This window comes from Paroedura picta, chromosome 1 (assembly GCF_049243985.1).
Source record: "Paroedura picta isolate Pp20150507F chromosome 1, Ppicta_v3.0, whole genome shotgun sequence".
Taxonomy (NCBI): domain Eukaryota; kingdom Metazoa; phylum Chordata; class Lepidosauria; order Squamata; family Gekkonidae; genus Paroedura; species Paroedura picta.
Window position 1 is genome coordinate 57,114,326 of NC_135369.1, and position 26,200 is coordinate 57,140,525.

At 41.6% G+C, this 26,200-nt stretch overlaps 2 protein-coding genes across 12 annotated transcripts in view; one reads left to right on the forward strand and one right to left on the reverse strand.

Moving 5' to 3' along the window:
- The window catches only part of LOC143838304 (uncharacterized), a 65,493-nt gene extending 56,005 nt beyond the window's left edge, over window positions 1–9,488 (forward strand). Inside the window, exon 10 of the transcript XR_013231354.1 lies at window positions 9,377–9,488. The gene's annotated coding sequence lies outside the window, so the exon portion shown is untranslated. The remainder of the gene's footprint in view (window positions 1–9,376) is intronic.
- Window positions 1–26,200, reverse strand: part of ESRRG (estrogen related receptor gamma) — a 619,420-nt gene that overhangs the window by 99,313 nt on the left and 493,907 nt on the right. The window lies entirely within an intron of this gene.

The following is a 26,200-nucleotide window of genomic DNA, read 5'->3' on the forward strand; positions in this document are numbered from 1 at the left end:
CTTTGTCTGCTAGTTAGTCATTGGGTTCTGCTTCATAAAGATCCTGCAATTTGATGGAAGAACAGAAGGAATAACCAAAAAGCAGAACATGAATGAGACAGAGACAGAACAGGGACATTCACTCATCCCAAAAACAGCTGAATGGTTTCTTTGTACTTTGTAAAATGAAGATTAAAAACCCACCTCTGGTTTTCTAGTGTTTATTCGTCTTAAAAATGCACAAAAATCGCATCAGTATTATGAATGGATCCTAACAGTAAATTCAATGGCGAGAGATATTTCTGATTGTTGAGTAAAGGCCAAATGAAGCACCATCAACTGGGTATTGTTGCAGGTGCTGCTAGAAAACACATGCCCTATAAGGAAGCTCAGCTATAAGGAATGCACAAGAACAGAGAGCAGGGCTTGTGAGGAAGATTTTAGCTGGAACTTTAGGAAGATATGGTCCTCAGAGAATAGGCAGGCAGCAACCAGGAAGGTATTTTATGCAGTTATGACCTCTTTGTGGACCTCTTTACCTAAGAAGATGCAGATGGCACCATCTCCATCTTCTTTTAGGTATCTGGCCAAATCTGTACAGTTCATATAGAAGATGAAGAATTGGTTATTATATGCCACTTTTGTCTACCAGAATGAGTCTCAAAGTGGCTTACAATCATTTTTGTACATATGTCATGTTTGTTCCTTGTCTAGCTTCATTATGTGTAATTACTCAGGCAACCAACCTCCAGGTGGTAGCTGGCAATCTCCCATTATTACAGCTGGTCTCAAGGCAAAAGATATCAGTTCACCTGGAGAAAATGACTGCTTTGAAGATGGACTCCATAGTATTACACCCCATTAGAGTCCCTTCCCTCCCAAAACCCTGCCCACCTCAGACCCACTCTGAAAAACTTCCAAACCCAGAGCTGGCAAACCAGTTATAGTTCATTCTTTGACAATGTAGCTCTGCTCCTGGCCTCATTTTAGACTTCTCTTAAGCTTATGATAAAATGGTCACGATGGTGCAGGTCATGATGATAGCCCGCCAGGGGTTTCACTATCTTCGCCAGGCAACGCTACTAGCACCCTACCTGTCCCCTGAATACCTGCCCATGGGGATCCAGGCAACTATCACCTCCAGAATTGATTTCTGTAACTCACTCTATGCAGGCCTGCCCTTGTCTCTGACCCAGAAATTACAGCTGGTTCAAAATGCAGCTGCTAGGGTTTTCACAGGAATATCTTTGAGGCCCCATATCCAGCCGGTACTGAGGCAGCTGCATTGGTTACCGGTTGTGGCCCGGATCTGGTTCATTGTTCTGGTTTCAAACTTTAAAGCCCACCACAGTCTGGAACCCACATATCTGAAGGACCGCTTGTTGCCCTACACCCCCTGCAGGGCCTTACGTTCTATGGGTACCAACTTACTGGTCATTCCTGGCCCCAGGGAAACTTGTCGGGCTTTGACTAGGTCCAGGGCCTTTTCAGTCCTGGCCCAGACCTGGTGAAATGGGCTTCCAAAAGAGATAAGGGCCCTGTGGGGGCTTTCGATATTCTGTAGGGCCTGTAAGACAGAACTCTTCAGCCAGGTATATGGTTGAGGCTAGGGCGTGGTAGATTGGAAGGTCCCCTAGGGAGACACTGCCACCACGTTATTGTTGTTGTTCTCATTATTATTCATATTTCATGCCAACCTGACTTCTTCCCTTGGCATGTGTTTATATGTCATCCAGCCCTTTTATCTCATACATCTCCAGGGTCAATAGGATGGCTGAAGAAGCCAAACTAGGAACATCAGAAAATGTGATTACTCTTCTAGTCTTCCGTAAATGCTCTAGGTAGCCATTGCTTTATCCTGTATACACTACATTCCATTACTGCCCAAGTTAATAAAGACTTCTGTCAGTACAATAGCTTTTCATCTTCAGGGTTCCTTTCTCTTCTCCTGATAATGCTACCAGCTCCACCCTCAGTAGATGAGCTCATGTGAACACTTAATTTTCAGCTTGTGAAAACAACCAGGCAGACTATTCAGTGTCAGGGCTTGAGGGGTGGTGTTCCGTCTTCAAAGCTAGCACAAGCATGTGAAATGGATGGAAATTAACTCAAGAAGTTTAAGCTTGGGAAAAGAGGGATCAAACTTACTTATAGACTCTGCATTTTGCTCTGGAATAGGATTTCTGGTTGTTTCTTTTTTGTTCCCCACCCCCCCAAAAAAGCACGAATGATACCCTCAAACTTGTTCATCTCAGTCAGCACAGCTAGACAATGTTCATGTATGCATGCTTGAACTGAACAGTTTGCAGGCTGGACAGATGGCTTCCCCATTACAATACAGTTAATTTGTAAATAAATGACTTGCCACTATACCTTCTCCATCCAAAGAGAAACTAAATTTAATTTTCTTGCAAACAGAGGCATATGTTTGCATCTGTTTACAATGCAACTTGGGCCAAATTTGAGCTGGCAGGTTCCAATCAGAAATATCACACAATTGTTACCAGCATGTATTACCTGTATTACCAAATCCTTGAAAGAAAAAATTCAAAACTGGACATTCAAGCTGACTTTCATTATGCATTTTTCCAGTGATATTTATTGTTTTCTGCACTGTTAAAAAAAGTTGTTGTGGTAGGCTAGACCAGCAGTCTGTTTACCTCAACATTTTGCCTACCAACTGTGGTCTGATGTTTCAAGGTGAATTTCAAATATTACTGCCCAGCTCCCAGAATGATAAAGCATCCAAGGTTAAATCCCTGGCATTTCTAATTAAAAAGATCAGGTGGTCGATAGTGTAAAAGGCCTCTGCCTAGAGAGAGCCTGGAGAGCCAATTCTGGTGAAATTAGATTATAGTGAGCTTTATAGACAACTGGTTTGACTCAGTAGCCCTGTTCACATATTCAGTGAACACATAAACAGCTGCTCACAAGAAAGAGTTAACACGCATTCACTCCATAAATAAAACCAATAACCATTCAGATGTACATGTGCAGAATTTAACATGAGAATTGCTCCATATAGACAATACATGCACTCACGGTAACTTGTTAGCAGGTCCATTATAATAAAACAGCTTTACGGGTTCAAGAGATATAACCTTTTTCTGGATTAATATACTGACAATCATGGCCAGCAGAACCTGAAAGACTAGTTCAATTCATTGCCCTGATGCTCAGAGCCATATTATGAATTCATTAAGCGGGAGTCTCTCCTAGAAAGCAAAGTAAAACAATTTCCAGAAGGATTACCATTACTCTGCTTCTACAAATATAATAATAATAATCTGTTCCACTATATATTTAGGGTATGTCCTTGGAGGAGGAGCTTGTCTCATGGCTTAAATGCCACTCAGCGCTTAACACCTTAACACTCCTCCACCAACCAGCTTGCCTGTCTGTCCAGCAGACAGCTAATCATCTTCTGTCCCCCACCCATGACCACCCCGTCCTCCTTCCACTTCTCTCCAGCCTTGCTGCCTGCCACCCAGCCTGCTTGTGCCTCGTCTCACATCCCCTCGCTTGCCCTCCCCAGTCGGCCCTCAATTGCTGCCTGCCTGACTGCCTTGTGGGCAGCCGCTGGGCCATACATGCCCACTGCCCTACCTGCAGGGATCCCCATGCCCGCCCGTGACTGAGAGCCACCAACCGGGGCTGCCCAGGCCACCTAGCTGGTGGAGCCCACCAGCCAGCACCAGCCTCACAAGCCTGCCGGCCGTGGTGCAGTGACACCTCCAAACACCCACATGTTTGCCGGGCCTCAAGGCTGCCCGTCCTTGGCGGAAGGGGGGGCCAGATGGAGGGAGAGGTCTGCGGCCCTGATCCCCCTCCACCTTCGACCTTGCCCACTGGGCTCTTCCACTTCTCACACATGCCTGGTAAGGAGAGATCATCCCCTACACTGCACCCTGACCTGCAACAACCTCCCACCCTCCAAGAATCAGATCTCTGGCTTCTCTGCTGTCCAGGGCCTGCCCCCGCCTTCCCCCTAGCACCTGTTGCATCCCTCAATACAATGGGCTTGCAGGCTAGTATTATAAATAAAATTCAAATTAAATTTAAATTTTAAATTAATTTAATATAGATAACAGAAACACGTGAAAATTAGCAGCAACAATTTAACTTCACAACATCTACTGATGTTAACCTAGCTATTAGGCTGATCTGAGGCATCCTGCATCAACAATAGTTGATGGATAAATAGATGGATGAATAAATGGATAGATAGAGCCATAAAATATATCAATGTTATCTTTGGCACCCAACCAACTCTAACATGCAGGCTCTGTGGAATTCTGCCAACTCTGTAAGGGCCTGAATGTGTTCCAGGAGCTCATTCCACCAAGTAGGGGCCAGGATGGAAACATCTGGTTGAAGCCAGATGTACCTCTTTGGGGCCAGGGACCAACATTTTGAAGAATGGACAGTTCTCAGGGGATATAGATGGAGAAGTAGTCTCTCACACATGAAGCAACATTCGTCCAAAATTATATGGTAAAACCTGTGGTGTGCCTGCTACAGCACCTTGATGCTCAGCTTTAAGGTTAGTGTGTAGTACTGCGGAATATGATTGCCCCCCTGTTTTTATTCTATTCTTTTAATTGTCAAACATAGGTTGTCATCTGGACCGATCCCAATAGTCTGATGTGTGGGGAGGAGTTTTAATTGCGCACTGCCATTTTATTATAGAGTTGGGGGTTGTTTTTAGGATTATTATTGTTATGTGGTTTTATATTGGATATATCTGTTTTATGTTATTTGTTGTGAACTATGAACCAGCTTTGCTGGAGAAGACTCTTGCGAGTCCCTTGGTCTGCAAGGCGAACAAACTAGTCAGTCCTAGAGGAGATCAGCCCTGACTGCTCCTTAGAAGGCCGGATCCTTTAGATGAAACTCAAATACTTTGGCCACCTCATGAGAAGGAAGGACTCCCTGGAGAAGAGCTGGGAACAATTGAGGGCAAAAGAAGAAGGGGACGACAGAGGATGAGGTGGCTGGATGGAGTCACTGAAGCAGTAGGTGCAAACTTAAATAGACTCCGGGGAATGGTAGAGGACAGGAAGGCCTGGAGGATTATTGTCCATGGGGACGTGATGGGTCGGACATGACTTCGCACCTAACAACAAAAACAAGTGCTGTGAAGGAGCAAGAAAATGGTGTGGGAGACGGGGAATGGATATTTACAATAATTATTTTGTTAAATGTATTATAAAATAAATAACTTCTAGTTGCCAGCAGCTTTACCATGTTAAACAATGACATCATTACCGTTGTTCTAATCAGTTGTTAAAACTATAGCAAGCCATCTTTGACTTTAAAATGTTCTGTGCTTTGTGAAACTGATTTCTCATAAAACAATTCAAATGAAACAGTGTGGGATTCACTAGAACATTTCTACAACTGTAAGGATTCCATCCATGGTGATTTTCTTCCCTCCCCCCAAGAGTGGTATTTGGGGAAATTTTGGACTGCAAAGGAAGATGAAAATGTTGTACTCTGTGGGCATACATTCTTCTGTACATAGAAGTACTTCAGTGGATCCAAGCTGTAGTCTAAAATGGGAGTCCCCAAACTTCTTTTATTTTATTTATTTTTATTTTATTACATTTATATAATATTTATATATTTTAATTGATATGATTTAACCCTGCAGACATTTTTAGAATTTTAATAACAGGTAGTAGGCGCCAACATAACATGGCTGCCAAGGGGTAGTGGTAGAGGTGGGGCAAATCAGGAAATGGATTGCATGAGGACTATGCTTAATCACAATATGTTAGAGGAAGTCTTAAACCAACCATCTATGATACAGCCAGCAGTTTCCAAATGAGTGCTTCCTACAGATGTAAATGTGATGACTTTGAGCCACCTCTGAAGCCCCAACCAGTACAATGAAGTACAGGAAACCCAGTACTAACTTATGGTTTAAGGAAGAAGCAAGGGGATACCAAGTGGATACTCACTGGTAGGCACCATGGCGCCATATAGGCACTGCCTCAGGGATCACTTATTTAGCAAAAACTCTACAATGTTTAGTTTCAGCTGGAAGGGGACATCTTCCACAAGTTCCCATGAGTCCTTAAGAGAACCATTAGGTCCACTAAGAATCCATTAGCCATTAACCTAGTAAAGGCCTGATCAACTAACAACTGTGGGACATTTAGGTCCATTCCGCACACATTTAATGTAGCAGGAGTGTGGCAAATTGTAATCGCTACTAATATGCAGTTATGCACGACATCGTACACAATCTGCCACACTCCTGAAACAGTCCCGCTAAAAGCACTTCGTTGTAGCGCTTCCAGGGAAATCCCCAAAAGTGGATTCACCCTCTGGAAAGCTCTACACTCTTGCAAACAATCTGCAACAGTTTTGAAAAAGTTATGTGCGTTACCATTGTTGTGGTTTCAGCAAAGTCCCTCCCCCTGGCTTTCTCCTCTGAACTTCTGGTGAAGTGATCGCCATTTATTTTTCTCGAAGCGAGCGGAGAGCAACGAACCGGCGAGTCTTCATTCACCCAGCGAGGCTTCTCCGGCTGCAGTCCCTCTACAGAGCTGCTTTAAAGCTCACCTCAAGTCACCAAGCACAACACAGCCCCATTTGCAAGTTCCCTTTATTTTTGGCTGAAAATCGCGCCCATGCATAGGGGGAGGGATTTTTTTTTCACTCGGGGGAGCATGGCAACGATGAATCGGCAGCTCTCAGGCCAGCTGCCAGCTAGATGGGTCTCTACGTTAGGAGGAAACAAGGAATCAAGGAATCAAAGCATATTCGTTGCAACGTGTTTTTTTTTTTTTTAAACCTGTTCTTAAAGGCAAAGGGGCTTTTCCGGAGCATGGTCACAACCGCCCATTAGCTGCTCGTCTGATTGACGGCCAGGGGTGGGACAAAGCACGGAAAAAATCGCTTCCTTTCTAGCGATTTTTGCCGAGACCGGAAACCTGTGGGAAACGATTGAAGCACAACTGGATTCCACTACAAAGGCAGGTATGCATAACGACGAATGCCACTATTTAAAATTCAGTTTTTTCATTCCGAAAGCAATTTGCTACATTGAACCTTGTGTGGAATGGGCCTTAGTATCAGCTCTTGACAGAACACATTTAGTGAGGACCACCCCAATTCTGGAAAGAATCAAGACAGCAAGAGAATGTACATAAACAAGTTGTAAACAGATACTAGAATTATAACAAGAGAATAGATGTTAAAACATCAAATATGTTTGGTTGTATTAGTAAAAAGGAATGGTCAGTCAACATTTCCTACAATTCTGTTACAGAATAATGAATATCCTTAAATAATAAATAAATAAAAATAGGTACCTTATATTGGACTCAGAAGAAAAAAGGAAATCACCAGGCACAATGACGTAGTGGTCTTCTCTATATTTATAAGTGAAAAAGTTATAACATAAAGTCTAAATGGTCAAACATATGATCCAACATAAAGAGTCAACGAAAACAGGATCCTAGGTTAAGTTAAGGGGCACTTTATGAAATCCCCAGATGATTATGATCATTTTGCCAATGTGATACTACAATTACTTATGACAGTATATTGAAAAGCAACCACTGACGAAGATAAAACAGAAAACGGGTTACTTAACCTAGGATCCCGTTTTGGTTGACTCTTTATGTTGAATCATATGTTTGACCATTTAGACTTTGTTATAACCTGTTCACTTATATAGAGAAGACCACTACATCATTCTGCCTCGTGATTTCCTTTTTTTTTTTTCTGAGTCCACATTGAGGAATACTTGACTGGTACCTTATATTGAACAGCTAAAACAAAAACAAAGTGTTATAGAAATGCCCCAGATTTATTTTTTTCAGAAAAAGAATGAAGAAAGTGGTTGATTGGGACTCCTCAAAAAGTTAATCCCACAAATTAAAATTGCCAGATTTGCTCCTCTCCCACCATCATTTCTCCCTTGTAAATTGCTGCTTCTGAAGCCTACTTTGCAGAAGAGAAATTGATAATTAGGATACCAAAATTTGGGAATGTATAGTTCAGTCCACGCATGACACAACTCACAGGGGGAATAAACATAATTTCAACTCTGCATAGAAGACATATGCAGCAGCTATTTAGAGTATCATAGCATGGTGGCTGAATCCATGTGGGAAAAATATGTTTATTTTCAATCAATGACAATTCACAACAGACACAACTGGTATATGGTGGATCCTAATCGGCCACTAAAATGTTGCAAGGGGGAGTTCCCTGTGTCCTTTTTTAGAACTATTTTTTAAATCTTGAAGCATTCCTCTTCGTCTTTCAACTTACTTTAAAAATGAATTACTGCATTTAATGGGGGGGGGGGACTCTTTCTCTTTTTTCCCTTCAACGGCTGGAGATCTCAAAGTCTTCCATATTTTCAGCTATTATCCCTTTCATTGCAAAGAGCCCACTTAATAATGTTCACTCTAACAACCTCATTTATTTTCCAGAAAATTAACTCAGTTTCAACTCTGATTAATGATTTCATCTAAATGAATCAAATTAAAAATTGAAAATTATATTTCAAAAGCCAAAGGGAAAAAAATTGACCATTTCCAGTTAACAAATGATCCTTTCAAATATTAAAAGATGACCATGAAGAGTGTGTGATAGTAATGAAATCTAGCTGGGGCCTGCTGCTTATCTAAGGTTCAGAAAGGAGAAGGCAGCGTTGGGGGGGGGGGAATGCATTGTTAATACAGAATTCTCTTGGGATGGCAAATGACTTCCACTAAGTCTTCGGCTGTAATCAGCACACCAAAATAATATAAGAAATCCAGACTTAATTAAACAAGTAATGCTGGAGAGTTTCACTACTGCTGAAGAAGTACTAGAGAAGTACACAATATGAGTAATTGTGTCTCTTTAAGAAAAACCCTGAAAAAAACAATTTAAACTATCAAAACCACCACTGGTTTGGTAGGAAAAATTAGGTAGGAAAATAAGTTCAAATCCATTTTGATCCTTCCTTCACCTAGTGTATTAATCTTAAGAATCTGAGAGGGGCAATAAATATCATTCATGATAATAAATGAAATCTGTACTAAGTAATCATTTAGCTGGACTGACTGACTGATCCTTATTCTTACATTCCTCACCAGAGTGACTGAGATTTTCACTTGTACTGCAATACAGCTCCTTTGGCATCCTCAAAAAAATAAAAATAACAAGGAAGAACAGCCACTTACAATTAGGGTTGCTAACATCCAGGTATTGGCTGAAAGTCTTCTAGGATTACAAGCTGGAGAAAACGGCCACTTTGGAAGTTGGTCTCTATGGCATTAGAGCCAACTGAAGCCCCTCCTCAGGCTCCACCCCAAAATCTCCAGCTAGTTCCCAACTCAGAGCTGGCAACCCTATCTGTAACTGATGAAACTCCTTACTTTCTTTGCAGGGCCCATCATTCTGCAAACTCGGTTGGTGATCCCCAGCCCACATACAGTTCACCTGGCCTTGTCCAGGGCCTGGTGGAATAAGCTCCCAGAAGAGCTAATCCCCTGAAGGAGCTAACCAGCAAGATGGCTGGTCCATGAGTGGCAGCCTACAAATCTAATCTAATAAATGATAAAATAAAGTAAGCACCACTCTCCCTGGGCACCACCCACAACATTTTTGGAATTTCCAGATCTGGAGTTGACAACCTTATAAGCAGTAATATTTAATTTGTTCCATTGAGCTTGGTGAATGGAGCTGGCATTAAAATAGTTCAGGGGTTCTGAGTTTCATATATTAAAAGCTATTTAGCATGAAATTTTGTTCTTACTGTCTACTTATGTTGATCTCTGGTCTAAAGGGTCAAGGCTGATATGTAAGTATAAGTTGAAGAACAATCCTATAGAGGGTTGGGATAAAATGTGGATACTCCTTTGGGGTTTTGATAGGCCTTAGTCCTTTTCCAACCCTATACACACTTGATACTACATATTGATCTTAGCCAAACGGCTGAGAAACGATTTCCAACCCTATATTTCTATGCAAAACCATACTGTCATATAATATACCCTACTGTTATATAATAGCCCCAATATTGGTCAAGCCCTCTGAAAGCCACCAGAGCAGTTACTATTCCACGAACACATGGTCTGCTCTGCTTTCAAATCCTTTGCTGTTGTGTGGTTCTGCTCCATCAAAGATCCCTTTCTAAGCCAGTGTCAGAAGTCAGGTTTAAGTGGATCTCAGTAGCTCAGTAGCTCCATTTACACTTGAATTCCAACAGTGCTTGAGAGATAAGTCTTTTAAGACTCATGCAGGGCTTACTCATATAACAATTTCAGCCACAGCAAAGCCACTAACCCAACTTTGAAATGCTGAAATATCATCGGAATTGGTGTGAAAGTGTCCTGTCCCTGAAAGTTGGCAAAGACAATTCCATTTCTATGTTCTCTTCCACCAACTTTATTCTTGAGCCTCCAAATCAGAGGGCTGCTTCCACAGAGCATGGATTCTCTATGTCTCTTTCATTACCACTGAAAATACAGAGGCACAAGCATTTGTAACACAGATTCCACATATGAATTTTCTTTGTACTTTCCACCATCAGACCCTCACTGCCATCATTTTCCATGCCTTTCTCCCATTGGTGGGCTTAAAAAAACCAGTTAATTGATACAATAAAGGGCAGGAAAATGGCAGAGGTGTGGATAGGAGCTCTAAAAATGCACACCTTGTCACCTAGGTGGCATGATGACATGCATGGACATGCATCTTCCAAAAAAATCAGAACAAAACCAGTTTGGAAAAGAGCATACTGAAGATGGGGAAATAGAGATTAAGGCATTGCATAATTTGCATATTCCCAAATATGTCTGCTCCAGTTTGAAAGTAAAAGTAGAGAAAAATTTAAATGTGGAATTAGGCTTGCGTTTGATTTAAATGGTATTCATATGTAATGAGTCTGGACAACAGCCTTTTCAAAGGCAAACATCATGACAAGGATGCACTAACATATCTCAGTCATGATGTGACTCATACTTTTTGTAGTCCTACAGATCAAAGAATCAGTGACTTGAGGCATTTTTGCTGCCTCTTTTTCACCACTGTCTCAAAGGTGCAGCAGTTAATGCACCATGTTTTCGCAATTCTCCAATATCCCCTTAATAACAAGCTCTGCTGGCTCTATAAGGCCATCAACTCCACTGATAAGAAGGAATCTAAACTGAGTTAGGGAAGACCAGTAGTATCCTATTTGGCTTACTGAATTTGTTTAAAGAGGCCTGGGGGACTGAATATGGACAATGGATTAGCTGCTGCAACTTCTGAGTAAGTAACTTCTGAATCTGAATCTGAATCTGAATGAAGAGGAAGCAGAATTTGGAGAGTGGCTATGTGTAGAAAAAGTGATGGGGGTAGAAGAGCCTTTTTCAACCTTTGAGAAACCCCTGAAACATTCCTCAGGCTTTGAGAAACCCCTGAAGTGATGTCAGCAAGCCATACCTTCTTGCCATACCTCCAGAAATCACACATCACCAGCATTTACATAACTCAGACACTCACACCGGATGTGACATCACCCAGGCCACTCCCACAGCATAGGAAGTGATAGTGAATAAATATGTTCAGATTATTTGTCAACAGAACCATACCTGTACTATGGACTGGCTACCTGTTTGTTCATCTTTAACAAAGGGAGTCTGCAGTGAGAGACTGCAGAAACAGGGCTGCGGTGAGCCTTTGCCACTCTGTTGCCCACATACCTCCACACTAGAAACAGGACTGGAGCAAGCCTATGCCACTCTGCCCTTCCCCCAAAACACAGTTAAGTTAAAATGAGAATGCTTAGCTCTCTGAACTCCAGTCTCTACCAAGTATGAGGAGCCTCAACCAGGGCCCCTCCCCTTCCCACCCGCTCTAGGCTCATTATTAGCTATTTTGGAAGGGGGGCAGTACAGGCCAATCATTGGTCATTTGGGGGGGGGGCAGGTCAACATGACCATATATGGTTATATCGCCCAATAATTTTTGTCTTAATTTTTAAAATATGTGATATACTTCTGGGGCTCTTTCTGGTTGAGAAAGCCCGGGGTATAGCCTGGCTGGCAAAGGGGATATGGATAAGGGTGAAGGTCATTGTGGCCACTGTGATCCATGCAACGGTCACTTCCAGACTAGAATTCTATAACTCGTTCTATGTGGGCCCACCCTTGGCTTTGACCCAGAAACATCAGCTGGTTCAGAATGCGGCCACCAGGGTCCTTACTAGGACTCCTTGGAGGGCTCACAGTCAGTCAGTATTGAAACAACTGGACTGGCTACCTATATGCTTCCAGATCAAGTTTAAGGTTCTGGTTTTAACCTTCAATGTTATACGTGGCATGTGTCCTACCTATCTGAGGGACTGTTTGTCTGCTTATGCCCCTTGCAGGGCCCTCTGCTCTGCTGGTAGGAATCTGTTGGTTGTCCCAGGCCCCCGGGAAATCTGCCTGGCTTCGACCCGGGCCAGGGCCTTTTCGGCCTTGGCCCTTGCCTGGTGGAATGAGCTCCCAGAAGAGCTAAGGACCCTGACGGAGCTGTCTCTACCAAGTAGTTCTGCAGGACCTGCAAGACGGAACTCTTCCACCAGGCATTTGGTTGAGGCCAAGAGGGGTTTGACCAGAGTTCGATCAGGGGTCCCACCCTAGCTGAGCAACCCTTGTAATATAAAACATCCAATGCTGATTGTTTGGCTGGATTTAGTAGATTATGTTGAGTGACAGTTTGTTTCTGCAATCTTGTGGGTCCTATGTGTACTGTTATTGTTTAATGGGGTTTTAATGGGGTTTTATGGGGCATTTATGGGTTTTTAATTGTTAGCTGCCTTGAGGCGACAAAAGTCATGAGAGGTGGGATATATCTAAAATCTAATAAATAAATAAATAAAATACTCTGTGAAGTTTGGATCGTGGATACTTTAGGATACTTTGGGCTGATCCTGCGTTGAGCAGGGGGTTGGACTAGATGGCCTGTATGGCTCCTTCCTACTCTATGATTCTATAATTTTATGATTCTAAGCTGAGATTGCGAGACCCAATAAAATGAACCAGTTTATTACAGATCTTCTGGCATTGGCCAGTTGTGAAAGAGAAAACTATATGAAACTGGCAGTCTCCATAGATTCCCCCTTCCCATTTCTGGTCTCCCACATATCATTCCCCGGGGTACCCTGTCTTCCCAGGAGAAGCATTTTGTGGAGACTAGAGGTTTGGCAGAGAAACAGAAGATGAAGGAAATTTTAGTTCAGATCCAAATCTTTATAAGTAGTGACTCCAGCTTAGAGGTATGTCATGAGACAGTACTTTTTTCTTCAAATACAGCTAAATAAGGAAAAAGTATGAAGTGACAGTGATGTATAAAAAACAAAAGATACAGAAAACATGAAGCGTTCTTACAATTAAAAGGAAAAATGTGGGAATAAATAAAGGAGGAAGGCAAGTGATAAAACAGTTCAATTCCATTCTGAATATCAGCACTGGGTCTTAATGCACACAGGTATGAATTGCACAAAATTGTGGCAATTCATGCCACAATTGTCTTTGCTCTTGTCCCTCATCTTGACATTAGGCTTGATAAGGCATAATCATGAACCATCCCATGATCACATCCAATGTTTCTTCATGGATATCAAAACAGATTATTGCAGCAGCACCTTAATGTAATTTCACCATTTTACTTTTAAACTTCAACCCCTCTTTCCTTCCAAGGCTTGCCATTCCCTTGATAGGAAGCACCCGCCCATTTTGATACAGCTGCAGGTAAAATGCAATTTTCTTTCTACATGTCTTGGGAGTGGACCAGAAGGGTAAAGAAAAGACTAAAGATACCAGAGAATCAAAAGAGGACTAGGAAATACAGAAGAAGATTTTAAGGCAGGAAAAAGAAAAGGAGAAGAAGAAATGTTAGGGGCAGGGTGGGACAACAGTTAAAAATATTTATGGCGAAGGTGGAAGAAAATTAACTGATTCCCCAACTGGAAAATGCAGAGAGAAGGGGCAGACACACAAAAGAACTATGCCCAAACTGCAGAATGACTTTAAGGAAAATCAGGTGCTGTTGTCATTGGTGGTGCAATCAGTGGTGCCACAGCACCTGCTCCTTTTATTTCCATTAATGCTTATATTGATATATTGAAATGATGGCTGAAGCTTTTCTAAAAAGGCAGTATAATATTGAAAATATTGATATACTATTGTAATTATAGGTTTAGCAGGTTCTCTGAATTCCCTAAGGTAAGTTTCTAACCACTATCCTCACTGAGATATACAGATATACGGAGAAAGACACACCACAAGGGAAGATATTAGAAACTTTTTAAAAACATAAAAAATGAAATAACTCATCTTAAGGAAAGTCCCGTCACTGAAAAAACTGGCCTGGAAGTAGGTAACAGTGGGATGGACAAAGAAACCCAACAGAGACATTACAAATGAGAAAAAAGGCAGAAAAGCAAATACTAAAGGCACAAAAATGCATGCGGAAAGCAGTATGGGATCAGAACTTATGGGGGAAGGGGAAACTGTGAGGAAAAATCTTAAGTAATTGAGGTACAATCCATCTGAGTCACACTTGTTTAACAGAAGCATAGCAATTTATATGCAGCAATCTAATTTTAAAGAATAATGTTTTCATGATTCCAGGGTGTTAATATGCCCAATTTTAAATTATTTGAAATTATGTTGCTCCTATATTTATACATTTACACTCACCTTTCTGCCCTTATCAGGGCCACCTAGGCAGCTAACATATCAACAGCCATAATTTAAAAATCACACAGTTAAAACCAACCAAAACATTTATTATCAAAACAATTAAACCAAAGCAAAACTAGACATTAAAAACATAAAACAATTAAAACATTGGGCAGGAAGTAGGGATCACTGACACAATGTCAAAGAATATGGCAACAGAAAAGAACAAATGAGTCTCAATGACCTATTATGCATAGGGCAGAAAGGCCCAGCTAGCGGCAACAGGGCAGTGGGACTAATCCCTGCATATGCATGGTATCGCTGCCATCCCAGCCCCCTCCTGGCCCTGGCCCAATTCAGGGCCTCAGATGGCCCATGTGAATGAATGTACAACTCCAGGGCAGACTGTGTGTGCCGGAGGATTTCTTCCCCCTGTGCGTACATTCAATGCAGTGGAGCATGCTTCCCCACCACTAGGAATCAGCAGCGACCCAGCGCAGCCACCATGTATAATCGGTCAATGGGAGACAGTTCCAGAATTTTGGTGCCATGAGCGAGAAGGCCCTCTATTGCTTGCTGGGCAGGGTTGGGTAGGTTTGCAAGGGATTAGAGAGAGAAGACATAGGTGAGAGATTGCTCCACTGATGCAGTGAAATAATCGGGAATTAGGGAAGGAAGGGAAGAGTCCCTGGCCAAGCAGGAATATTATGGTGGAAGGACCAGCTGTCAGTTCGGCAGACTGGCTCAGAACAGGAGAGAAAAAGCTAAGGAACAGGACTGGGTAGAAGGACATGGAGGGTTACATTTGGAAAAGAAAATATGATGGGAGAATGAAAAGCACAGTGTGCTTGTCTTGAAGAGGAGGGGACCAGTGATTCTGTGGTAGAAGAGTTGTTTTTTATATCCCATTTTTCATTGCCTGAAGGGGTCTCCAAGAGGCTTACAATCGCATTACCTTCCTCTCCTCACAACCTTCCTCTCCTCTCCTGTGAGGTAGGTGAGGCTGAGAGAGCTCTGAGACACACTGCTCTGTGAGAACCACTTCCAACTGGCTGCAAGTGGAAGAGTGGAGAATTAAACCTGCATCATCAGATTAGAAGTGAACGAAAGAATCCGTGCAGACTCATGAGTTACCCTCGTTTTGATATACTTTGTCAGTGTAGTCAACTGCCACTGTACTCATGAGCAATTGCCACTGCATGTTCTTAGAGACGGAGAGAACTAGAGCATTCACCGATTCTATCGCATTTCATTCATTTGTAAGCTTGTATTATATACTGATAAAGTATATCGAAACAAGGGCAACTCACGGTGACCTGTTTGTTGAATGTTGTGTAAATTCTATTGAACTTTTGTACTCTCCAGTTATGAGGTTATTTCAGTAAACTGTTTACTGAGCCTGCATAGATTCTTTTGTTCACTTGTTACATTCCGTGTACTCCTTTGGCTTCGCCAGATTAGAAGCTGCCACTCTTAACCACTACACCAAGCTTTGAAGGAATCCAGCTACAAAACTGGAGAGTTTAAGGTCCTTATTATACAGTTAAACTGACATGCACACCAAAATGGGAACCCTGTTATTGATCAAATTTGGTGCCGAATTGGGATCCACAAAGCCAGGAGACCAAAAGTGAACAACCCAGCTTCCCATTGGTGGAATTTGGCCTGCAGTATGATCAGGCAGCTTTAGAATCTGGAGAAGAAAAAGAAGAAGAAGAGTTGGTTCTTATATGCTGCTTTTCCCTACCCGAAGGAGGCTCAAAGCGGCTTACAGTCGCCTTCCCATTCCTCTCCCCACAACACACACCCTGTGGGGTGGGTGAAGCTGAGAGAGTGCTGATATCACTGCTCAGTCAGAACAATTTTATCAGTACTGTGGCGAGCCCAAGGTCACCCAGCTGGTTGCATGTGGGGGAGCGCAGAATCGAATCTGGCATGCCAGACTAGAAGTCCGCACTCCTAACCACTACACCAAACTGGCTCCCAGTCGCAGTGCACATATGTGATATAATGCCATGATGCTGATCCAGTGATGCATTCAAAAGTATATGCATATTTTAATTCCTTATTTGCAGTTATACTAGATCTTGAAAATTGATTTTTTAAAAAAATTAAGTGACTGAATAAAATCTAAACCTACATTCATTTGCATACTAAGTTGGGAAGAAGGCCTTTTGAACTCATTGTAACCTTACTGTGTAAGTGCATGTACAATTATGCAGCAAATGCTAAATTGCAAAAGATCAACTGACCCTCTTTCAGAAACATAATGCAATGATCACTGCATCCATTGGTATTGCTATAGTTAAAGAAACTAAATCCAATACAGTTTTAATGCATGTATCATTCTATTCATTGAATGGTTTGCTTAGACCTTGTAAGCTATAGATTTACAAAAAAATTATACAACACAATAGATACATAGCTGTGAAATATTTTAATGTGTATTAAAACATAAATGCTTACTATATTCATACAAGTCTTTTTATCACATATATGTTAATAAGGTAATCACATCTTCTGCCAGACTGCATCTCTAAACAACTGATAGAAACATAGTACTGCATTCCCGGAGAGGTATACATACGAAGAGGGTGCCAAAAAAGAAAAAAAGAAAAGAAAAAAAGAGATATTTTCTAGTTTCAGATATACTTACTCCCCCAAAATATCTGTATTTCCTGATATTCCTGAATCACAATACCAGTTTTGTATTCAGATTTGGTAAATATTTGGAAATGCTGAATTTTTCTGGCTCCATGAATTTGAGGCATTTAAAGGGACTGAGAGCTCTTTTTCATTAAACTCAGATATAAATGCCTTGAATTCAGAGTTCATTCCAAGCAGCGAACTCAGGATGAGTCCAAAGATTTTGGACTCCCTTTAAATACATAAAGTCCATCTAGTACTCCCAAAAAATCCCAAGTATTATTTTGGGGTTTTTCAAGCTTGGCCACTTCAGTAACTGAAAAAATAGCAAAACGGCAATAAATAAATAAATAAATCCTTAACACGCCCGCGGCACCACGGACTAAATAATTCGTTAAGCCCTTGGTGGGAGGGCTTTGTCCGTGATGAGGAAGGGGCCTGATTGGCCCCTTCCTCCGGACAGACCATTGGCTGGGCCAATTGGCAGGCGCGAAGCGCCTGCTGATTGACCTGGCCGATTCCCACCCTGCTGACAAGGAAGCAACTGCGAGCCGCGCGGACGCGTCAGGCCGCCGGGCAGGGAGCCCCTGGCAGCCGCGAAGTGCGCGGCTGCCGGGGGCTCCCTGCCCGGCGGCCTGACATGGTGAGAGTTTTAATGGGTTTTTTAAGACATTGTAACCCGCCGCGAGCCATTTGGGAGTGGCGGGAAATAAATCGAAATAATAATAATAATAATAATAATAATAATAATAATAATAATAATAATAATAATAATAATAATAATAATAATAATAATAATAATAATAATAATAGAGGCACAAAGCGCCTCTCGCTGCATCAGGCCGTCCACAAAGGGAACCCCCGGCAGCCGTGCAAAGTGAGGACACTTGGCAGGGGGTAGGAGGGGGGAGGTAAAGGGGCCTTTTGGAGAGGTGGGCGCCCGTATCCCAACCGGCCCGGCAGGCTCCAGGTCGGGTCCGGAGCTTCCTGCGCAGCAAAGGAAAAGCCTCACCGTGGCCGGGGTGTTCCTTTGGCATACAGGAACCCCAACAGGCCCAGCAGGCTCTAGGCTGGGCTATTCCTTTGCTGTACTGTGGCCAGGCTGTCCCTTTGCCGGGCTGAAGCTCGGGGGGGCCGCCCTGACCGCTGCCTACCTTGCTTGCCTGCAGGGTAATGGCGGTGGTGGGGCAAGGCGGGCGATGTGGTGGGGGGTGGCAGGTGCTTTGTGCCTGCGGTTTGTCAGCCAGAGGCTAAGGGGCCGATTCACCCCTTGGCGGCGGACTGAAAACCTGAGGGCCCAATCACCAGGCACGATTGGGCCCTCCGGTTGTCAATCCTGGTGGAACGGGCCGATGACCACCCTTCCCCATCCCGGACAGGGCCCACCTCAAGGGCCCTTACTGCTTTAGTTATACCGCTCCCATGGAACGGTTTAAAAATAATGCGCAAGGCCATTACAGTTCAAATTGATAATAAATCTTCTTTAACCAGTGACCTGAAGGTTGTCAAATTAAGTGACTACTCAGTTTGTAAAGAAGAAGAGCTGTTTCTTGCACCCTGTTTATTACCTGAAGGAGTCTAAAAGCAGGTTAGATTTCCTATCCTTCCTCTCCCCACAACAGCCACCCTGTGAATTAAGTGAGGCTGAGAGAGCTCTGAAAGCTGTAACTGGCCCAAGGTCAGTGGAAGGGCAGGAATTCAAACCTGGTTCACCACTCTTAACCACAACATCAATCTGGCTCTATCCAAAAGCACCAAATTTTATCCAAAGGGGGGGGGGCAACGACTATGCAAGATCACCTATAGCAGCTCAGGATGCTTCATTGCACCTGTAGCAAAACAAGTGATATTTCCCTAATTAAAATAGCCATTAATGGCTAATAAGCCTTCCCTCAACTTAGAATCCTGCTCATGCAGAGGGCGAATCTTTAGATGACGCAGTTATAATATCATCTAGTAAAACTTATATCATGTGCCTCTTTGTTCCATCATGTGTGCAAAGCCCCTTTTGCACAATAAGCAATGGATTAGGGCAATGGTACTCTGCTCATTATCTCTTCAGAAAGTTTTTGTGACCTTAGAATCAGTATCGAATACGTGCTGTATGCCTCCACATACACCCCACTGTGGCCATGAATTCATTAAGCATGGTCAAAAGTGTGAATATTCTTCACGGGCAAATTTTTCAGTATGTCTGCCATTAAGACAAAAGCAATAAAGCAGGATATTATTTAAGCTGATGAAAGATGCAAACACAGCTTCATTGGGTTTTCAGATTCAAATTAAAAGAATAAATATTTCATCAGTGATACTAATTAAAGATTGGTCAAAGATTTGCCTGTGTCTCATACTGCAAATACCAATCAGACCTGATTAGGAGAAGTAACATTTATAGCACTGTCCACTGGTTGAAAAGCATGATTAATATGAAACTCATCTTGCTAAGAAATGACTATATTATTATCACCCAATTTTACTGTAATTCTGTCTGAGAATTCTCTGTACTTATTTTCAGTGTGGAAATTAGTATATTGCAATTAAGTACGCAAAAAAAAAATCCTAAAAATGTTATTTTTGACTACTGGGTTTCTCATATTGCTATTAATTTTTAAAATTAACTCCCCATATGTAAATCTGGCATCTTATTTGGAATAATGTTTTTTGCATCTAATTTTAGCTTTGGATCAGAATTCATTCTTGGTTTTAAAAGATTTTGAGCTAGAGCAGCATAACACCAAGACTAGACCATGAATCAATTGTCATAGTTTTATCTTGTGGAATTATGCTATTTAGGGAAATGGGTTGGTCTCTCCCCTTGAAATTAACGAGTGGTGACTATCATTACTATCTACTCTGTGTATATTCAAACCCCAAACATTTCATCAAAAGCTGAATATGCACCCACAGCTCCTAGATGTGGTGCTTTTTATCCCACACACCACATTTCTGTGCTTGTAGATTACAGTCCTCGAACCACTCTGAATGTGAAGCATACTTTTGAATAATACAAGGTAGGCTAAATTCCATTCTATACCACCTGAGGAAAGTGAGGGGACCATTAAAAGTATGTTCCTTTTCCCGAACTGCTGCGGTGTTGTTTGTTGGGTGAAGGCACTTGCAAAAAGGAATGCAAAGTGCTGAATGAAAGCTACTGATTGTTGGCAATAAAGGAGAGAGGAACACGTGTGCACAAATGAAGCTGCCTTATAGTGAATCAGATCATCTGGCTATCAAGCTCAGCATTGCCTATTCAGACTGACAGCAGCTCTCCAGAGTCTCAGGTTGAAGACTGTCATGTCACCTCCGACCTGATACTTTTCACTAGTGATTCCAAGACTTGAACCTGGGATCTCCTGCATGCCAAGCAGATGCTCTGCCAGTGAGCCTGTGCCCATACATGGGTCAAGGGATTAAAAGCAACAAATGAAGCATGAAATGGGAATCCTCTCAGCAATTTAGAAGGCTGTAATGTACATTGTACTAAGTCAGAACTAACTGTGGCCTACAGAATATTTTTATGTGGTACAATCTGCTGTACATTCCCACTCAGCAGAGTTCTCTCAGATATCTCACAAGGTTGTTGTGACAGTCAAGTGTATGTGTGCGTGGGAAACCCCACGCTATTTCTGCTATCTTGAGCTCCTTGGAGAAAGAGTGGCATACAAATAAACAAGAACTAAATAATTGATTTCAGTTCACATCTATGTGATAGTTGGTATTCCTATACAGACACCTGGGGGTATTTTGGCATGAAAGCAAATACTGTTTGACTGTAAAACCTTTCCCTTATAATGTGGCAATAGTGCAATATCACAAGAATGTAAATCATTCAGATCCCTAAATTGTATGAGAAAATGTGGTTCACTTGGAAAGAAAAGAGTGTGGCTCCTTTTCCATACTTTATTTTCTGGGGGGGGGGGGAAATGCTATTGTGGGAGGAGCTGCAACATGGTCTCTTTTCACATCGCTCAAAGCTTCTTTTGTAATGCATGGTAAAGAACTGAGTGGCAGCAGCTCCTAGATTATGACTGTTAGCTAGGCTATTATTGTGTGGGAAATGCTGTGTCTGCAACCCCAAAATCCCTTTAAAAATCAACTTTAAGGCACACGGGACCTAAGAACTGAGCTTTAAACAGTGCTAGAAGCTCCAGACATAGAACTGGTAATGTGAGTTGGGCATGCATTCTGAAGTAACTTCCAGAATATATAAAACATTTACTCAATCTTGAATTTAAAATTTATTTAAAATCTTTGATAGGCCCAATTAGATAGGGATAGTAGAATGAAAAATGCCACAGTGTATTTTCCAGCAGCAGAAGAAGAAGAAGAGTTGGTTCTTATATGCCGCTTTTCCCTACCCGAAGGAGGCTCAAAGCGGCTTACAGTCGCCTTCCCATTCCTCTCCCCACAACAGACACCCTGTGGGGTAGGTGAGGCTGAGAGAGCACTGATATCACTGCCCGGTCAGAACAGTTTTATCAGTGCCGTGGCGAGCCCAAGGTCACCCAGCTGGTTGCATGTGGGGGAGTGCAGAATCGAACCCGGCATGCCAGATTAGAAGTCCGCACTCCTAACCACTATACCAAACTGGCTCTGTTCAACGTTCATCTTGAGAACTGGTCTAAACTGAATAAATGCAATTCAATGGGGACACATGTAAAGTTCTACATTTAGGTAGGAAAAACCACAGACACCAATATTGGAAGGGGGAGACTTGTTTTAGAAGAATTATGTGCAATAAGGATCTAAGAGTCTTAGTAGACCATATAATGAACATGAGTCAGCAATGTGACTCAATGGCTAAAAAGGTAAGTAGGATTTTGGGCTGTATCAAATGGAGTATCATGTCCAAATCATGGGAGGTGATGGTTCTGCTTTACTGTGCTCTGGTTTGGCCTCACTTGGAGTACTGTGTTCAGTTTTGGGCACCACAGTTGAAAAGGGATGTAGACAAACTGGAGTGTGTCCAGAGGAGGGCAGGAAAGATGGTGAGGGGATTGGAGACCAAGATGTATGAAGAAAGGTTGGGAGAGCTTGGTCTGTTTAGCCTGGAGTGGAGACGACTGAGAGGGGATCTGATAGCCATCTTCAAGTATTTAAAAGGTTGCCATATAGAGGATGGAGCAGAGTTGTTCTCTATTGCCCCTGACGGATGGACCAGATCCAATGGGATGAAATTAATTCAAAAGAAATTCCATCTGAACTTTGGAAGACGTTCCTGATAGTCAGAGCAGTTTCTCAGTGGAACAGGCTTCCTCGGGAGGTAGTGGATTCTCCATCTTTGGAAATTTTAAAACAGAGGCTGCATAGCCATCTGATGGAAAGGCTGATTCTGTGAAGATTCAAGGGGGTGGCAGGTTACAGTGTATGAGCGATAGGGTTGTGAGTGTTCTGCATAGTGCAGGGGGTTGGACTAGATGACCTAGGAGGTCCCTTCCAACTCTATGATTCTAGGATTCTATGATCTAAGTCCTTCCTCCCAAATTCAAGGCCTCTCTTGAAGATGATGTTCAAAAGATGAGATATTTTTACACATGAAGAGGGCAAAAATAATGCAATGGCCAATGTACAAATCTTTACAGCTGTTACCTCACAATATAAACATATATACCAGTTCTTGTTTTCTCCCCTTGGAACCTAGCTACACACAGGTTTTCACTGCATCCGTGCCATAAGACTTGCACCTGGAGTACATACTCATAAGACACATACATGCTGGGAACTCCATTTTTAGACAAGTGTAGATCCTACTTGGATTTGGACCATGTACATTAAGAAAAGCAGCTTTATCTTCCTCCTCTCGGGGCTGCTATCAGTTCCACTGGAAAAACTAGATAAACATGTATCTTTAAACAAAAGAGCCCAAAATGAGCCAAACAGGGCTATTTTAGTTCCCAGCACAAATTTAAATCACACAGTTGATCATGTGAAATTGGGGGAGGAGGGGGGATGTAATGTATAGATTGGCCCTTGGACTCTTGTGATTATCATGAATATAGTTTCTTTGGATGGATGCTCCATACGTCTGATAAAGTGAACTCTGACTCATGCTCACTTTATGTTAGTTTCTGAGTTACTTCTGGACCACTGTTTCATTTGTAACTTTCATTTTCTGCTTATAGATGGATAAAAGTACCTCATATGTTGTGCATGTTAACAATACAAACACTTCATGTTTTGCAACATATATTAAATGTATGAAAACTCCACGTATTATATTCATGTTTTAAAAACTCTCTTAATAGCCAACTCACTTTCTCTATTGTATCAAAGAAGAAATTATTTCTTTCTTTAGACCAGAAGATTCTGGTTATCTAATGGAGCTTGGATATTTTCATGAGTGAAAATGCTACAAGTAACAGTTAAATTTAGTCTTGAAGTGATCTTCCCAGACTGCACTAGGTGTTTGTACTCTTCACTATTTACATTAATATTCACATTTTAATTTCAGATCTCTGCTTTCATGGAAGTATTTCCCACTCTAGTATTGCTTATGTTAATATTAATATTATGCTGTCATCTGTACCTTTTGCTTTACTTCCTGGATATCTGATAATTGGGTTGGGAGAGTCTATACCTAGGGTCATCTTGTTTAGCTTATCTGCGCAGGAGAAAGAGTGGCAAATAATAAGTGAATGCAGCAATAAAATAGTGGTGGTGGGGGGACAGAAAGAAGATTTAATCTTTGGCCAATTTGAAACATATCCTGGTGAATCCATGGAGAAAAAGATAAAGTGTGACTATGAGTAAGTTAACTAAACACATTACAGTTTGTGAGAGCAAATGGAGTTAGTCCATTGTACATGTTTAATTTCCTATTAGTCTCTGGCGTTTACTACTATGGCCTGAGTTGGGGCATCTGTAAATTCAGTTAAACACAGTGCATTGTCTAAACATATCACAGCTCCAATCAGTCACCCTGACTGCTGATAAGAAGCCTCTTGTATTATTGAATCTACAATAGGGAAGCTCTGCAGGCACAAAGATAACAGCTAGGTATTTCACTTTAAGTATGAGGAAAAACAGTGACTCGCCTTTGCCGCTACAGCACTGACATTTATTACTACCCTCTGATTTGTTTTATACTACTGATGTGAATTTGCTTTCATGCACTTTATATCTTTTTTTCCTTCCCTTAACTTCAGACTACTATCTGAGAAACAATGAGGGGAAAAAAACAAATAAACTAAAATCAACTTTCATGTTATTACACAGATAGCGGCAATTCCAGGGCTCCCTTCTGCTCTTTAAGGATTCTTTCTGGATTTATGCTGCTCACACACTCTGAACTTGTACAGATGAGAGACTGTCTTTTGTTTATTCTTTTACCCTTTGTCTATTACTTATTCATGTGGATTCTGTCAGGCTCCTTTATCAGATCCTTTCAAAATACACAATCCCTTAGACCACATGGTATTAGCTGTAATATAAAGAGACGTGGATTTCCCTTCCATTAAAATAACAGGCGATATAACCTTATTCTTCCACATTAAGAATAGCTCCATAAGTTAAATTTCCCCTTTAGCACGCAGTAAGGAAACATATGACACAAACTAGCTCCTCCTGGGCCATGGCAGTGGGGATAGAGAAATGAACAATATCATTTGTTTCCCTTACTACACCTTACAGCACAGAGGAGCAAAAGTTCAAAGCAGATTAACATTTCGTTTCAATCTTGCCAAAAAAAAATGACAATATTATTTGTCTATTCTAGTGCCCGGGGGGGGGGAGGGGTATGATACTCACTGGTACTGAGTACCAGGACCTTTTTGGGACAGTCCTTAATCCACTCCATTCAGCCAGAGAAAGAGGTGGACTCTCATGAACAAACCAGCAGGGACCGGGGAGTGGGGGGAGATCAGTGGAAATAGGTGCAACCCTAGATATAAGTACAGATACTTTTTATTGATTTATTGATTTATTTCAGAAAAGGCACTGGTCTATTCTCTCTTTACTCTTCCTTTATCCTTCTACTACATCAGGGGTAGTCAAACTGTTGCCCTCCAGATGTCCATGGACTACAATTCCCATGAGCCCCTGCCAGCGGTTTGACTACCCCCGTACTACATTATAGACTTCAGACCAATAGATTTGTAATAAGTACTACTTCTACATTCTACGCCTAATCTAACTACAGTAATACCCCCAAACTTTATGTTAATGTCTGCATTTCAACCTTTATCGATAAAGGGCAAGAAATTCAACTAAGCTTCTATACTTACTTTGGAATTTCACCAGGCCAAGAGATCAAACACTAGCCACAAGTCTTTATATCTGGAGAAGTTAGACAGACACAGATGGAGAAAGATATATATATATATATATATATATATATATATATATATATATATATATATATATATATATATATATATATATATATATATATATATATATATATATATATAACAATACAGAAGATTAAAATATAGGTGAGCAGTGGGTTGCAGGGTTCTTTTTTTGTGATTTGTATTACTACCTTACCAAATTTCAAATATATAGTGATTTATTACAGAATGGTTCAAGCTAAGGCTGGTTACTCGGATGTTTAATCACCATTCGTATGTTGTCATCCTCCGCACAAGTGAAGTCACCTGTCACAGAAGGCCAAAGCCATCACTTATGCCACGTATAATACATCCAGACATGTGTCTATACAGGAGGTATTACATGATAAATTCATTAGCTTCTATCCTGCCCCAAATTGTCTCCACACCTTCTGACCTGGAGAAGTTGTTACCAACTGTGAAGGGCATACAGGCCTCTATCATCATTCTTGGCGACGTTCTGCCTTTGGAAAAATACTCTTCTATACCTAGCAAATCCTTGCACTAGCAAATTCAGAAGATTAAGAAATTTTAAGCAAGAAAATATGCACAATATGTTCACTGTACACAATTTCTCTATGAAGA